This window comes from Bison bison, unplaced genomic scaffold, assembly GCF_000754665.1.
Source record: "Bison bison bison isolate TAMUID 2011002044 unplaced genomic scaffold, Bison_UMD1.0 scf7180017864077, whole genome shotgun sequence".
Classification (NCBI taxonomy): domain Eukaryota; kingdom Metazoa; phylum Chordata; class Mammalia; order Artiodactyla; family Bovidae; genus Bison; species Bison bison.
The window spans coordinates 1,454,128-1,470,356 of record NW_011494649.1 but is presented as its reverse complement, the minus strand read 5'-3'; the positions used below and the strand labels follow the sequence as shown (position 1 = coordinate 1,470,356).

The 16,229-nt window shown below is 42.3% G+C and overlaps 1 protein-coding gene and 1 long non-coding RNA gene across 7 annotated transcripts in view; one reads left to right on the top strand and one right to left on the bottom strand.

Moving 5' to 3' along the window:
* The window catches only part of PCED1B (PC-esterase domain containing 1B), a 166,098-nt gene that overhangs the window by 121,467 nt on the left and 28,402 nt on the right, over nucleotides 1-16,229 (top strand). For all 6 annotated transcript variants that reach the window (XR_825076.1, XM_010837525.1, XM_010837524.1 and 3 more), the window contains 2 exons: nucleotides 1,977-2,147; nucleotides 14,561-14,762. The gene's annotated coding sequence lies outside the window, so the exon portion shown is untranslated. The remainder of the gene's footprint in view (nucleotides 1-1,976; nucleotides 2,148-14,560; nucleotides 14,763-16,229) is intronic.
* Nucleotides 9,743-14,564, bottom strand: LOC104986836. Its single transcript, XR_825075.1, has 3 exons — nucleotides 14,466-14,564; nucleotides 12,585-12,798; nucleotides 9,743-10,951 (listed from the first exon to the last, which is right to left on the bottom strand). It is a non-coding gene; the product is annotated as an uncharacterized LOC104986836 (long non-coding RNA).

Below are 16,229 nucleotides of genomic sequence, written 5' to 3'. Positions count from 1 at the left end.
GCCCATCCTCTTATATACTTTAAATGCTCTGAATTATTTATAATACCTAATACAGTGTAAATGCTATATAAATATCTGCCAGCACATGGGCCATTCAAGTTTTACTTTTTGGAACTTTCAGGAATTTCTTCTTTTTTTTTTAATAATATTTTCTATTCTTAGTTGGTTGAATCCATGGATATAGATGGAACACATGAAATGAGAGGGCTGGCTGTGCAATTTTTCGAGGAAACAAAGACTATTCCTACATGTTTAGTATGCAAAGTGGGTGTCCATACAAAGAATAGACCCTGCTCTTTCATCCTCTTCCATCTCACATCTAATCCCTATAGCCACTGGAGCTTACACCTCCTGGGCTGGTTCTCAAGCATAGCCGTGCTCCGGGAGTATGTAGCAGGCTCTGGATCAGCCCCTGTCCTTACTTGCTGCCTAGTTTCCTTAATCCCCCAGAGCCTGCTGGGACAGGCAGGTCACACTTTTAAAGGTAAAGGCTCCGATGGCTCTAATTCTCTTCCTCATTTACTTGCCTCATTGTCTACAAATAAGCTGATTTCCACAGTCAAGCCATAACATTTCCTCCTAATTTAGCTGTAAGTACTGTATATTGAATCTGGATACCCTAGTTCAGTTACCTCCCTAATCATTTTACCTTCCTTGTAATCGAGGTTAGATGTAGATGGTTATGGGCTTCCCACATGGCACTAGTGGTAAAGAACCCGCCTACCAATGCAGGAGAGGTTAAGAGATACAGGTTCGATCCCTGGGTCAGGAAGATTCCCCTGGAGGAGGGCATGGCAACCCACTCCAGTATTCTTGCCTGGAGAATCCTATGGACAGAAGAGCATGGCTGGCTGCAGTCTATAGGATTGCAGAGTCAGATACGACTGACTGTGACTTAGCACAGCACAGCATAGATTGTTGTAGTAAGCAATTCATTTAGCCAATAGCGTTTTGGGGGGAGGGGCACACTGTGTGGCATACAGACCTTGGGTCCGTGACCAGGGATCGAACTCATACCCCCCTGAAGTAGAAGTGTGAAGTCTTAACCCTGGACCACCAGGGAAGTTTCCCTAGACAATAGTTATTTTTTATGAAAATGAAGGAAAGGGAGATCAGAGAGGAGGGCGCAGACAGGAAGAGGAACAGAAACAGGTCTTAGTAAATGTGAGCCATAATATGATCAACAGTTGGCATAAGGCCTAGGGTGTTTTACTCTCTATCTTCTCTCCTTGGTCATTCCTTTAGCCTCCTGGAGACAAGGCAAAACTGTATTTTCATGTTGTGCACCCTATATTAATTACTTTTAAAATCCTAGTTTTTTAAAGGACCTGGTATGTTGAAAAAGAAAGTGAAAAAACAGATTTGAGTGCTAGCTTAGCAGTGTCTGCTTCCCTGTAACTAGATGTCTGTCCTAATGCCCAGGGACTTTGATAGATTCATCCAGAAGAACTGGAGCCAACTTCATGGCATCTGGACAAAATGTCTCCCGGCTCAGGTCGGCAAGGACTTTAAATGGGATGCCAGCAAACAGAGAACCCAGAGCTCATGATGAGAAGGTGTAGACCAAGGTGACCCTGGTGGTCTCTGGCTGAGAACCTTCAGGGAAAAATCTTTTCAGGTCCTAAATGGTCTCTTATGGTCCAAACACCAAGAGAAAGGACTTAAAGCAGAAAGTGAGAGACTGAGGGCTCAATTAGTTTAGATCTTTGTCCCCAAATGTAAAAGAAATGATTAGGAAATCCTAGCATTGGTCTGAGGAAGTGGGTGAGATTGGTTGAGATGAAGTGGGGAGCCAGCAGCCGGGCTCAACCCGGAGCGCAGAAAAGGGTCAGGACTCTATGAAAGTAGCTCCACGAAAGAGGAAGCCCGAGCCAGCTCCCCAGCAGCCCGAGGCCACAGGGCCATGCTCTCCAGCTGGCTGAGGTGGCTGCCCCCACCCAAGCCCGCTGACGGAAGTGCCGTCTCTCTCCTGATAGGAGGAGGATGACCCAGCAGATCGGCAAGTGGCCAAGAGGAGCTCCCCACTGCCTTCTTCTCCTCTTAGCACGAGTGACAGTGTGGTATGCCCCCTGACCTCTCTTCCTTCCTCCTCCGGGACTAAGCCATGACTGGACATGACAATAAGGAACTCGTCCTTGCCTGAACCTGTAAGTATGCGTTCCTCGTCAGCAGACACAGCGCCAAGGTAAAACAATTACCTCAGGCTGGTGAGCTGGTCCCCTGCCATGAAGGATATACCACTTGTTCTTAAGGCATCCACCGAGAGATTTTATTCAGACAAAGCATCTGGGGGGGTTCCCACTTAAAGACATGATAAGCTCCTCATCTAGTTTTGTTTGACAGCCTCCGCAGACGACAGGCAAGATTTGCAGATTTTTCTTAGCCTACTTCCTCCTAAAATTTTGTCTGTGGTTAATCACGCTCTGCAAGAGACAGTTTCATCCTGGAGGCTAACATTCTATGACTCCACCAAAGGTCCAGGACTTCTGAGCCTGCCGTAACCAGACACAAGCCCAAAACCAAAACAGTCACACGTTAAGTGAGGGATTTGGTGAAGTCAGTTCAGCGCCAGGTTTGTTCCCCACAGGTCCTAAGTCAAAACAGCCGGCCTGTCTTGGTCACAGTGTTTTAATTTTCCTCTCCATCACCTTCCTTGATGCGGCACCACTACAAGCGTGTAAGTGGTGCGGTGCCCAGTGCCGAGGGTGGGCAGGGAGCAGGGACTGTGGGGTGTGGGCTGGCTCTGGACCTTACTACTTCCTAGCTGACTGGCCTGGGGCAACACCTGACCCTCTCAGAAATCCTTCCCCTCATTTCATCTCCTTCCCGGAGGTAGGAACTTATCCTGCAGAGTGGTTTAAAAGGGAACAACTGGGGCTTCTCTGGTGGTTCCTCTGTTAAGACTGTACTTCCACTGCAGGGGGCAGTGGGTTCAATTTGTGGCCAGGAAGCCAAGACTCCTTATGTCTCATGGCCAAAAAAGCAAGGTAAAAGGTGACAGCTAATGGACACCTAATGTCTGGATGGAAAGTAGATTCCTAATAAATGATGGCAGGGATTATTACTGTTGACTTTGTAAAAGGAATTAATAGACTCAAAGTACTCAGAATACTATACTCAGGAAGTGTCCGTTATTATTTATTCTTGTGATCTAAGGAAACCCAGATGCCTTGTCACTTTGGGATCTGCATGCCTCATAGAGGTCATACCATGTATTTGGCTAACATGCCTGGTTTCAGAAAAAATTTTGACATGATTTAGCAGGTTAAATTCAGCCTATGAAAGGGAAGTGAAAGTGTATGATCTACATCTTAGAAACAGCAAAGACAGTAGGTCAGAGAATGGGCAGAGGAAGAAGAGACTATAGTTGGGAAGATAAATCAGAAAGCCACAGCAGGACTGCAGATCTGAGCTGAGGTCCAGGCTGTAGGGAGAGCAGGGGACTGAACCAAGCTTGGTTCAGCAGGTAGAATCTACTCTATTCTGGGTGGATGAAGGCAATGGAGAAATCACAGATGACCTTGTAATTTCTGTCATGGAGCAATTAAGTGAATGTTGGCTTCACTTACTGAGAAGAACAACACACTGGGGGAATAAGACCATTAGTTTAGAACTAATTTTAAATTGGGTCCTTGCATAGTCTCAGAGTTTATTCAACCAGCAGCAAAGAGAGATTTCTTTCTTCTTAGCAATTTTTGTCATGTATTTTAAAACTACTCTGAGATTTAATTAGCTTCCATCACCAAGAATAAATGCATATATGGAACATAAACACAGAATCTTTTTCTTCTGATACCAATGTATCAAGTGACTAAGTCCACAGTTATACAACAGTTAGAAATCATGACAAAGAAAACAGAATGTTGACATATGACTCATAGGTTAAACTGGTGAACATCAGAGAAATAGGAGCAATTTGTAGTTCTCCATTTTCACTTATTTAAATGTATTTCAGAGATTCAACAACGAAATGTGTTAAGGGAAGAAACAGCCTAAAGGAGAAAGAAAGGAAGGCAAGGAAGGCGTGATTTTTGTGAATGATAATTTGGAAAAATATTTAAAAGCCTACCATTTTACTGGTAGAACGGAACAGTGATGCACAGCTGACATACAAAGCAAGTGATGCTGTTTGGGGCACTCATTATCTTTACAAGGCAAATGTCTTTAGGAAGAGAGTCTAACCGGAAGCCACTTTTCACAGTGCTATTTTCAGTCATTTTCATATCTTCATTAAGATGTTTCAAATCCTTTTTCAGTGATAGAAGTGATGCCCTAACATAAGGCTGTAACCGCATTTCCAACATTGAATTATAATCCTCTGCTTCTGTGACTGACAGGGAGCTCCTGAACAAGGAGACTATATTTTACTCCACCTTGTACCCACTGGTGTCAGGCACTGCACCTGGCTCTGGAGGCACTCATGGAGATTTATCTTAAAAAAAAAGGAAAGGAAGAGTAGCATGCATCAAAAATATTAAGCAATTTCTACCTCCCATAAGAAGACAATTTCATGGTCAGGAATTTTGCAGTTAATGTTAATTAACTGCAGTTAATATTTAAATATCCAATATTTAAGATATTAGAACTTGCCTCTATAAATGTTGTATGACGAAGTTTCAGAAGCTTTGAAAATAAATTACTGCATCCATAATCCTCCATGCACACAGATGAAGGGTGAGCATTTTGGTTTCAGCAAATAATGTTAGCATTCTTAGAATTAACATATAACACCACTTAAAAGCATGCATTAAAAAAATAAGTTTTATTTTATTGAAGTATAGTTGATTTAAAATATTAACTTTTTTATACAAGTGGTTCAGTTATACACATATATACATTCTTTTTCATATTCTTTTCCAGTACAGTTTATCACAGAATATTGAATATAGTGCTATACAGTAGGGTCTTCCTTTTTATCCATTCTATATATAATAGTTTGAATCTGCTAATCCCAAATTTCCAATGCACCCCTCCCCACAGCCCACCCTGTTGCAACTACAAGTCTGTTCTCTATGTCTGTGAGTCTGTTTCTATTTCACAGATAAGTTTGTTTGTGTCATATTTTAGATTCCATATACAAGTGATACCATATGGTATTTGTCCTTGTGTTTCTGACTTCACTTAGTATGATAATCTCTAGGTCCATCCATGGTTCTGTAAATGCCATTATTTCATTCTTTTTTATGGCTGAGTAGTAGTCCATTCTGTATCTGTACCATACCTTTTTTTTTAAAAATTTTTTTATTGAAGGATAATTGCTTTACAGAATTTTGTTGTTTTCTGTCAAATCTCAACATGAATCAGCCATAGGTATACATATGTCCCCTCCCTTTTGAACCTCCCTCCCATCTTTCTCCCCATCCCACCCCTCTAGGTTGATACACAGCCCCTGTTTGAGTTTCCTGAGCCATATAGCAAATACCCGTTGGCTATCTATTTTACATATGGTAATATAAGTTTCCATGTTACTCTTTCTGTACGTCTTACCCTCTCCTCCCCTCTCCCCATGTCCATAAGTCTATTCTCTATGGCTGTTTCTCCATTGCAGCCCTGTAAATAAATTCTTCAGAACCATTTTTCTAGATTCCATATATGTGTGTTAGAATACGATATTTATCTTTCTCTTTCTGACTCACCTGGGAGTTGGTGATGGACAGGGAGGCCTGGCGTGCTGCGATTCATGGGGTCGCAAAGAGTCGGACAGGACTGAGCGACTGATCTGATCTGATCTGATCTGATCACTCTGTATAATAGGTTCATCCACCTCATCAGAAAGGACTCAAATGCATCCCTTTTTATGGCTGAGTAGTATTCCACTGTGTATCTGTACCCCATCTTCTTTATCCGTTCATCTGTCAATGGACATTTAGGTTTTTCCACGTCTTGCCTATTGTGAATAGTGCTGCTATGAACATTGGAGTGCACGTATCTTTTTAAATCATAGTTTTATCTGTATGTACGCCCAGGAATGAGATTGTTGAATCATATGGTAACGACTGCACCAGCTTACATTCCCAAAATACCCAGATATTTTTAAACTGACGGTGTTGTGAATAGCCCCCTCCAATATGACAACTTGAAAGTAAAAGCCATTTTAAAGAGAAAATTCTCAAACACAGATGATGAATGTGAAAGGTAAAAGAGGACTCTCTGCCAGCCTCTCTGGGCAAGAAAAAAAATGATGCTCCTAGCATTTTCCAGGTCTAGAATATAGCTTCTTTATTTGCGTAGTTTATGCCAACATGGATCGTGGAAAGGAAATTTTGTTGTCACCAATAAATAGTCAACTGACTCTTAAATATCTCAAAATGAGTATCTTCGAGAGCTGGCCTGGGTTTGGACAAAACTGTGCTCTTACAGATATGCTGACCTGGTGACCTTTAGCGAAGTGGAAGTGGAATATTATTCAGCCTATGAAAAGGAAATCCTGTTACTTACATCAACATGGATGAACCTTGGGGATGTTATGTTAGGTGAAATAAGCCAGACACAAAAAGACAAATACTGTGTGATTCCATTTCTATGAGGTGTCTGAAAGTTAAGTGAAAGTGGCTTAGTCATGTTCAACTCTTTGTGACCCCATGGAGTATACAGTCCATGGAGTTCTCCAGGCCAGAATACTGGAATGGGTAGCCCTTCCCTTCTCCAGGGGATCTTCCCAATCCAGGGATTGAACTGGGGTCTCCCACATTGCAGGTGGATTCTTTACCAGCTGAGCCAGCAAGGAAGCCCAAGAATACTAGAGTGGGTAGCCTATCCCTTCTCCAGGGGATCTTTCTGACCCAGGAATCGAACTAGGGTCTCCTACATTGCAGGCAGATTCTTTACCAGCTGAGCTACCAGGGAAGCACATGAAGTGTCTATTGCAGCCTAATTCATAGAAACAGAAAAGTAGAATGGTGGTTCCCAGGGGCTGTGAAGAGCAGCAAATGAAAGATACGGTTTAATGGGTAGAGTTTTTCAGATCTGTAAGACAAAAAAGTTCTAGAGGTCTGTTTCACAACAGTGTGAATGTACTTCGCAGTACTGCCCTGTACACTTGCAAATGGTTAAGAGGTGATATGAGCGAGGGGGAGAGGAGGTGGGGGAAGGAGAAACACTAGATTCAGAAAACTAAGTTGGTAATCTTCTAATAAAGTTTAATGCTATTTAAAGGTAAAGAATATTGCTAAATAATTCAAGATGCAATTCTCCTAGTGTATTAAATTATTCTTTGTGAAAAAGGTTTATAACCTTTTATTTTTCCTGAAATTTATGGACCATGTCTCTGGGACTAGGGGACCAAGACTCAGGAGGCCAAGTCTTTGGTCCAAGCTCCATGGTTAGCCACTTAAAAATCTATTTTTATACTGCTAATTTATTAGGATAACTTAGTAATTATTTTGTATTACTAAAGCATGGATGTATGTATACTAATTCCTAGAATAATTTGAGCATAGACCAATTGCTAAGCACTCTACTTAGCCTTTGGCCTATTCAATCTCCACAAGTGGAACTGGGCCAGAGAGGTTAGTGACTTTCCCAAAGTCACTCAGCTCACAGATTACAAACTTCAGACTCTGAACTCATTTCTTTGGCCTATAAAGGCCATGCTCTGAACTATGAAGCTACACTGGAGCAGAATAGAGAAATTGCATAAAACATAAAAATTCCAAAGAAGGTTTGCAGAAAAGTTAAAACAATCCTGACAGAATGAGGTCTTTATAAATTCCATTCCTCTCTCATCCTGGTGAAACCATCGGTTGGGCTCTTGTCAACCTGTAAGCTCCCAAACTCCAGCAACTCTGGCCTTGCTCCTCTATAAGGCAAAAGCTTGCATGTACTAAATTAGTGCAGAATTTAGTTCAGTTTCCAAATTCAACTCATGAGAAGTTTTGATCCAGTCTCAAAATTCTTAACACACTCTCAAAGAAGACTTTGTGCCACCAAAGAAACAAATTATTCATATGTGCTTGAAAGCGCTAAATGCAAATGATTTGAAGAGAAATGATCAAAAATGTATACTGTTTCAAGTCATACAAGTGAAGAAAACACATAGAGTTGTGGTTTGCCAAATTTGGTCCTCTTTCTTAAGGTGGCCAGTCATTGATTTGTACACAGACACACGCCATGCCAGCTGGTTGAAATAAGTGCATTTATAAATAAGTATTTAGTGGGCTGATTTCTAGCCTGTTTGAAATACTCCATTTAAATAAGATAAGAAAAATAAGTGTTCCTTAAAATGGAAACTGTAGATAAAATGATAATGGCTCATATAGAGATAAGTCTAAATCTGCAGCCAGATCTATTAAAAATTGTTACTATTAAAGAAAGATCATTTCTGCCATTATATTCAGAATATTTTCACTAAATTATAATATTGGGCTTTTGTGATTTTGCTTTTAAATAAATTATGGTTTAAAACAAATTGTAAATTTGTAATGGCACATTAATATAAACAGAAACTGAAAGGCAAAACTCCAATCTGAATAAATATTATTTTTGCCTACTCTGTACCTGCACCTCTGCGGCTGAAACAGACTAGAGAAAACCAAACACCCCTGTTGAGCATGGACTATAGTCCGCCAGGCTCCTCTGTCCATGGGATTTCTCAGGAGTGGGTTGCCATTTCCTTCTCCTAGGGATCCAGGGATTGAACCTGTGTCTCCTTCACCGCAGGTGGATTCATTACCGTCTGAGCCACCAGGGAAGCCCATCCAAGTAAGGGCTCCCAGCTTTGAGTGGGGCCCCATGCTATTGAGTAGACAGCCTCCTCATTCCCCAGATGACTATTTCATACCTTCTCCACCCACAATGCAGAAGACCCCAGTTTGGGAAGCCGCCAGATCTTCCTGGGTTGGGAAGACCCGCTGGAGAAGGGAAAGGCTACCTACTCCAGTATTCTGACCTGGAGAATTCCAAGGCCTGTATGGTCCATGGGGTCACAAACAGTTGTGAGTGACTTTGACTTCACTTTCACTTCTCCATCCTCAGACCTCTAATACCACCCTCCCCAGGTTCACTCTCAGTTGGTGACCTGGACCCTGCTGCCTAGTTCCCTGAGAAAAGAGCAGTCAGGAAAACCCCTACCCGCTGGCACCTTCACCACATCCTGTGTCTTTCCTGGCATTTCTTTGGTTGAATGTCCACCGTCCTATCCAAGGCCAACCTCTCCACTTGGGCCCTAGAGACCAGTCCTTTCACCAACTCAAGGGAATGGCTCCAGAATTCTCTCCCATTCCTCCTGCAGCATCTTGTTCCCTGTTTATGGAATCATTCCTGTAAGCATACAAACACGCTACTGTTGTTCCCATCTTAAAAGGAACAAAATTTCTTTTCCCCCCACTTCCCCACATCTTTAGTTTCCCTTTGCTTATAGTTTAACTCCTGGAGGGTGGCACTGCCACTAATTCTCTCATTCTCTTAACCACTGTAATCAGCAGTTGTCCCCAACACTGTCTAGGTCACCCAATGTCCTGCCAGTGGTCAAACATCCCACTTGACTTATCACCTATCTCTGACTGAGACCATCCTTCCTCCCTTGAAACACGTTTTCCTCTTGGCTTCCAGGACCTTATACTTTGTTCTTGCGGTCACTGACTCTTCCTTCTCAGGCCCTTTCCAGGTTCCCTCTCCTCTTCCTGACCTCCCAGGAATTCTCAGACCTCTTTTCTTCTGTAGCTTCACCATCTCCATTGGCAACAGCATCCAAACCCAAACCAAACTGCTCTCTCTAGGCTAGTCCTTTCTGCCCAGTGCCAAATCCCCGCCCCACAGCTGACTTTAGATGTGTACAAGGAATCTCAAAGGGAACAAGCCATCCACCCCCAAATCTGTTTCTCCCAGAGATTCTCCATCTCAGTAACTTCGTCCCTCTTGTGCTCAGGCCAAGAGCCATGGAGCTAGCTCTATATTCCCCCCTTCTCTCACACCCCGTCCTCTCTCCACAGGCAAATCCTGTCACCTCTACTTCAAAATATATCCAGAATCTGACTCTTTCTCATTCCTTGGCTAATGTCACTCTGGTTTAAGCCTCAACTCCTGCATTACTTGGTAACTTCCTTAATTGGTCTTCCTGCTTTCCCTCACATCCCAGTCTTATTAAGGTGGGTGTTAATTTTCTGCTCAAGCCCCTCACAACAGCTTTCAAATAACAAGCCCAAGTCCTTTCAATGACCCTTAATCTGCCCCTCTCCCTGAATTTTTGTTTTTTTGGGCCCCAGTGTAGCTTATGGTATCTTAGTTCTCCAGGATCCCACCAGGAATGGAACCCAAGCCCTCACTCGCACCCACAGTGTGAAAGCATGGAGTCCTAACTAACCACTGGACCACCAGGGAATTCCCAGCTGTAAGGTACAGTTCGGGCCAAGGCAGAAAAGGAGGAGAGACGACCTCAAGAGAAGTAGTTACCTTTATTCAGGCAAGGAGAGGTGACAGTCGGCCTAACGACCAGGCTGCGTGTGAGAGGGATCAGGGAGGCTTCATATTTAAAGGGAGGTTTGTGGAAGCGATGAGGGAAATGTTAGGCAGGCAGGACGTTTTCAGTAATCTTCAGCTGAGATGGCATTTGTAGTTGAACAGGGGGTGGGAGGTTTTGGGCAGGGGGGCGATAAGTCTCCTGGGCAGGGGATGGTAAGTCCCAGAGCATCAGGGCGGGACTTAAAGTTCGGTTTTGTTTTCCCCGGAGTTAGATGATTCAGCAAGGGCCTTGGAGACCGATGTTTTCTTTTCTAGGCCCAAGGACTCCGTCACCATCTGCCTCTCTCTTCTCTGTGTGAAGAAAGTCCATCTCCTGTGTCTTCCTCCCTTGTTCTCTCCAGCCCAGTCAATTCGTTCTCTCTGCTTGGTGCTTCCTCCCACCAGATTTCCACCAAGTTTGCTCCATCCCCGCACCTCCACCCTCAACTTCTCAACAGCAGCCTCCTCAGAACCAAGGTTGTTTACTTCCATTGCACTGTTCTTAGCAGGATCTCTGTAACAAAAGACAAATTAACAAGAGAAAAGTTACAAATTAGCCTTTCTAAAGAAATGAAGACCCAAAGGGAGGATTCTTGTTGATGTTCAGTCACTCAGTCTATTTGACTCTTTGCGACCCCATGGACTGCAGCATGCCAGGCTTCCCTGTCATTCACTATCTCCCAGAGTTTGTTCAAACTCAAATCCATTGAATAGGCCTGAATGTTTTCAAACTGGATTTGAAGATCAATAGGACAAAGGGTGAGAGTTAAGGGCAGTGAACTGAGGGAACTTAGCAAGCCCTGTTTATTGGAATTCCTCGGAGTCCCTTTGTCTTCAGAGATAAGGATGCTGTGTATGTGTAGGACACTCAGTCATGTCCAACTCTTTTCATTCCCATGGACTGTAGCTCCCAGGCTGCTCTGTCTGTGGAATTCTCCAGGCAAGAATACTGAAGTGGATGCCCATTCCCTTCAACAGGGGATCTTCCCAGGGATCTGCGGATTGTTAATGATCTGAGCTATCAGGGAAGTCCAAGGATGTTTCTTTCTTAAACGGAGAGAGGTTTTCCCACACAGGGTCTTTAGACTTGCTTCAGGGTTGGGTGGGGAAGGGTGGGGGTGGTGGTCAGAGTCTTTTCAGTACCTGCTGTTTCTCACATTCTTTCAGCTTAAAATATTTAACATGTCAAAGTGCTGCATGAACCCCGTCACCACCCTATTTAAAATTCCAACCCGCAGTCCTTACATTCACCCTATCCAGCAATCATGTTCCTATTCTCATTTATCTAACATATTATTTCACTTGCTCTTTAGTTACCTGCCTCCCCTAACACAAAGATCAACTCAATAAGGGCAAGGGTTTTTTGGGGTTTCCCCCCACCATATTCACAGCGATTTCTCCCCAGCACTTCGTACAGTGCCTACCACAATTACTTTGAATGAATGAGGGAAAGACTGAATAAAATGAGCCATGACTAATGATACAGATATATTTTACTAGCCATGGCAGTGTACCTGGTACTTGGATCTATTTTCTCCTTAAACCCATGCCTCTTGGTAGTGGTTATTACTATCCTTATTTCACAGATGAGAAAATCGCAGTGTCACAGAGGAGTTAAGTGACTCCCAAAGTGAAAGAATCAAGTTTCAAACCCAAGTCTGTTTGGCCCCAAAGTCAGACATGCGGCAGTTCACTTTATTTCATAGCATCATCGCTCTGGCTCCAGTCCTCTCCATCAAAAGACATGAAATTACCACATCACAAATCAAGATCAAGCTTTCTGAGTTATCCCCAGATGGGATATCAGGGCCAAATCCAAAAGGACAGTAGCCCACCTCTTTTCATAGGCTGTTGTGACTCTCGAGTTTTCTACAGCATTTCAAACATCTAAGTGCTTACAACAGTCTGGATGATTTACCAGATTTTTTGCAGTTTACTACTGGTTCTACGCGGCGTTTGTATTTTTTCCAGAGCCTTCAATAAAAATGGAAGTTTACTCTTTCAAAAGGAAAAAAGAGAATAAAATATTTCAGAGACATATAGAATATCTGCAGAGAATATTTCTGGTAGAATAGACAAGGTGTGACAGTATTGTTTCTAGAAAGAAGAGTAAGGGATTAGGGAACAAGAAAGGGAAAGAAACTTACTTCTCATACACCTTTTGAACTTTTGCACCCTGTGCATTAAGTAGCTTCTAGAAACAAGCAAAATGGTGTAAAGATGACAGTGAGGCCAGTGTACCCTGTCTGACTTCCCCCGCAGAGGGCCGTGAACATGCCCGCCTGCACTCAGGTGTGCTCCATCCTGTGCTGACCCATCAAGGTGACGTATGTCATTTCAGCTCTCCCTCAGTTTCACCATCTGCAAAGTGAAGATAATGAGAGCTTGCCTTACTTTGTAAACCAGGATTTATTGTGATAGCACATTTTAAGTGTAAAACATTATACATGCATAGTTCTCATTATCTTTTAGGAAAAAGCTGGGTGAGAAAGCCAGCTCACTGAGCTATAGAACATGAAATGGGGCCAGAACAGCAATTGTAACTCTCTCCATATATCATAATAAGTTCTTGGAAGTAAGAAAATCTGTGGGAAATAATCTGTTACTTGGTCTCAAAAAAATTCATTTTGAATTTAAAGAGTACAAGTGAGATTAGCATTTGCATTATTACAGCTCCTCTGTTCTCTGGTCTTAGGATGATTATGTGAATTTTAGTCATCCTCTAAATTGTTCTTTTATTCTCACCATGTACACACTAGCTGGAATTTAGAGAACTGGAAAGATCTGCAACTCATTTACAGAATTGCTAGACTCAAAATAATGGCAAGTTTTCAAAGTTATTTCACAAATTACTCTGAATTTTAAAATACTAAAGTTAGATTTGCAACTCATTTGTAGAATAGCTAGAATCAAATAATGGCACATTTTCAAAGTGATGTCACAAGCCACTCTGAAGTTTAAAATACAAAAGTTATCAGTTGGGTTCTAGGTACAGCCCTGCCTTGAGACACAGTAATGATTGTAATTAAATTCATGGGAAAAGTGTGAAATAATTTGATTTGTGGCTATAGAAAATAGGATATAAAAACAGTGTAATGTGTGGGATTAATTCTTAAGCCATACATTGAGCAGTGAGCAAAGTAAAGGAATATTTTTCAAGAAAAGATAAATGCATCACTTAATAGGCCAATTTACCTGAAACAGAATTTAAAAAAAAAAAATCAAGGGATGAAGGACATTATTTCAGCACTATTTTGGAATCTGTTACTCTTGTTCCTTAGGTATCTTACACCATTTAAAGCAATGGAGAGATACCTTATCCTAAAGTGTTTGACATACTTTAGAAAGTTCACTCTTGGGAGAAAACTTCTAAAACTTCACTTCCTCTTGTTTTCTTTTTTTTCTGATTTATTTCTTCCTTCTCTTTCCTCTTGGGATGTGTAGAAGTGATACTCCTCTTCCAAGTCAGATCCTTCCCAAACAAAACAAAGCTCTGAGCTTATCTAATCAATCAGAGAACCATTTCCCATTTCCCTTTCCTGTCACCTGATGGTTTCCAGGGGAGCAGGAGAGGAGGCTTTGCCACTTTGTTTACCAGAGGCCTGTGGCTGAGACCCCTTGCTTTCTGCAGCTGCAGAATGGCCTATCCTGCCACCCACAGGAGGTGGGAGGAGCAAGGGAAGGGATTGGAAAGTGGCCTGTAAACTCTAATGCCCCCATACAAAAATTCAGGATTCTGACTTTAAAAAATTAATTAGAAAAGGGACCAGTCTTCCTCTCATCATTTTCTCTTATCTCTCTTTTCACTTCTGCTTCCAGTCCCCAGTCTTTCCCCCTTTCCCCTTCTAATAGCTTTCCCAGCTGTGGACAAACCACACAAATAAGGGTGATAAGAACCCAGAGTTTGAATTGTTAAAATGAAACAAAGCAAGAGTCAATAGACATTACACCCGGATTACTTAGAAATGTGAAATGAAAGCAAGCTAAGAGCCAAATTTCAGGAAGAAGCTCTAGTTTGATTTACTTACCAGTTTGTTTCGTATTTGCCCAGTTCTTAACGCTTCCGTCATTAGTCTTCCACTTCCTAACGCAAGAAAGTGCTGATTTATGTTATTTGCTCCAGATGCCACCGGAAATGGCCTCTTCTCCCCAGACGCTGGCTCACAAACGGAGCAGCCCCCAGAGGTGAATTTACCTGCCTTGAGCCCAGGTTCTGGGCTCTCCCACCTGACGCTTCAACCTCCAGCGGAGAAAGGAGTCTCTCTAGGGAAAAGATCTAGGACCAACTGAGAAGTACATTTCTAAATCACCAGTTACTTTAATGAGTAAGTACTTTCAGTTTTGCCATTTTATTTTAAGCATTACTCTTTCACATTTCTGACCAGCCTTTCTTAGGATCCTCATTTTTGGGGCACTTAATGTATAGGAAGGAATCACCAGCCTAGTCCACTCCACCCCACCTCCACTTAACTGAAGAGTCCTAAAGAGACAACTGTTATCATTGTAATATTGTCTAATAAGGGTGCATGACTGATAAGCCACTAAATCTCTAAAAGCATACAGTGCAAGGAAACAGTGAGCTGTGAACTGGAGAAAAGAGATGACGTTTCTATTGTCTGTGTAATCTTTTATGTTGTGGTTGACCACAAAGGCTTGGCATCGGTTTTGACTCCTAGCTCTGCTTTTTATAAAATGGATGACCTTGGGCAGATGACTCAATCTTTTAATTTTTGAATGTGTAAAATGGAGAAAATGAAGTACCAATTTTATCCAGGTCTTAAGAGGAATAAATAGAGAAGACAAAACACTGAGCATACTGTTTGGAGGGTACTAAACAATGTCACTAAATAATAAGTTAAATTTTTAAATAATAAGATAACACTTCATTTCACTGGACAGTTTCCTTAACTGCTAAGTCCCATCCCCCAAATATGCTGAGATGACTCAGAATAACATTTAACATCCATGGAGTTTACAGAGCATTTCATTTCCACAATTAACCCTGAGGTAGGCAGTGCCGTTGGATTAGTTTTGTTACTGAGGGATAAGGGGTAAGAGCTCTGCTGAACACACAGTAGGAACAAACTCTTAGGCCCAAACTCAGATCTGAAGGGAGGAAAGCATGACTTGGGAAAGCCCTGGTGTGGTGGTGCGTTCAGTTCCCTTGGCCCTCTCCCCTCCACCTGGTCCCTCCTCTTGTTCCCAGCCTTGGGCTTGAAACCTAGGGAAATCCCACCCAGAGCAGTGGGAACCCAGACCTTCCAGATCCCTCTACCAAATAGTGTTGGTAGGGAGCAGACAGAAACTGGCTCTTAGAATCCCATTTTCCCATTCAAAACCTTTGTTCCCCATAGAAACCTATCTGAATACTAGATAATATTGTTTAAAAATAATACCAACAGCAATAATAAAATAATGTCATTTTAAAAGCTCTTCTGGACAATCTCCCTTGAGGAACATAGGGGCCATTTCTCCAACTTCAAGCTTAAACACACAGAGGTAAAGTGAGCACTGGTGGTGGCAGAAACCTTTGGCCTGCTGACTCAGACTAGTGCTCTCATCGCTGGTTACATGGGCTTCTGTGGCCCTTCCTAGAGACAGAATTTTCAGAATCCAACTTGTTCATCAGTTGAAAGTAATTTAGTCAATATTATCACCCCCACCCCAACCCTTTACAATCATGGAAACTTCTTACTCAACTGTTGAATCTAGAGTAGTCAATGTAAGTATAGAAACATTTGAAACACAAATGTGGCTTTAGTGCAGCCCTGACTTTCCCACTGACTCACTCA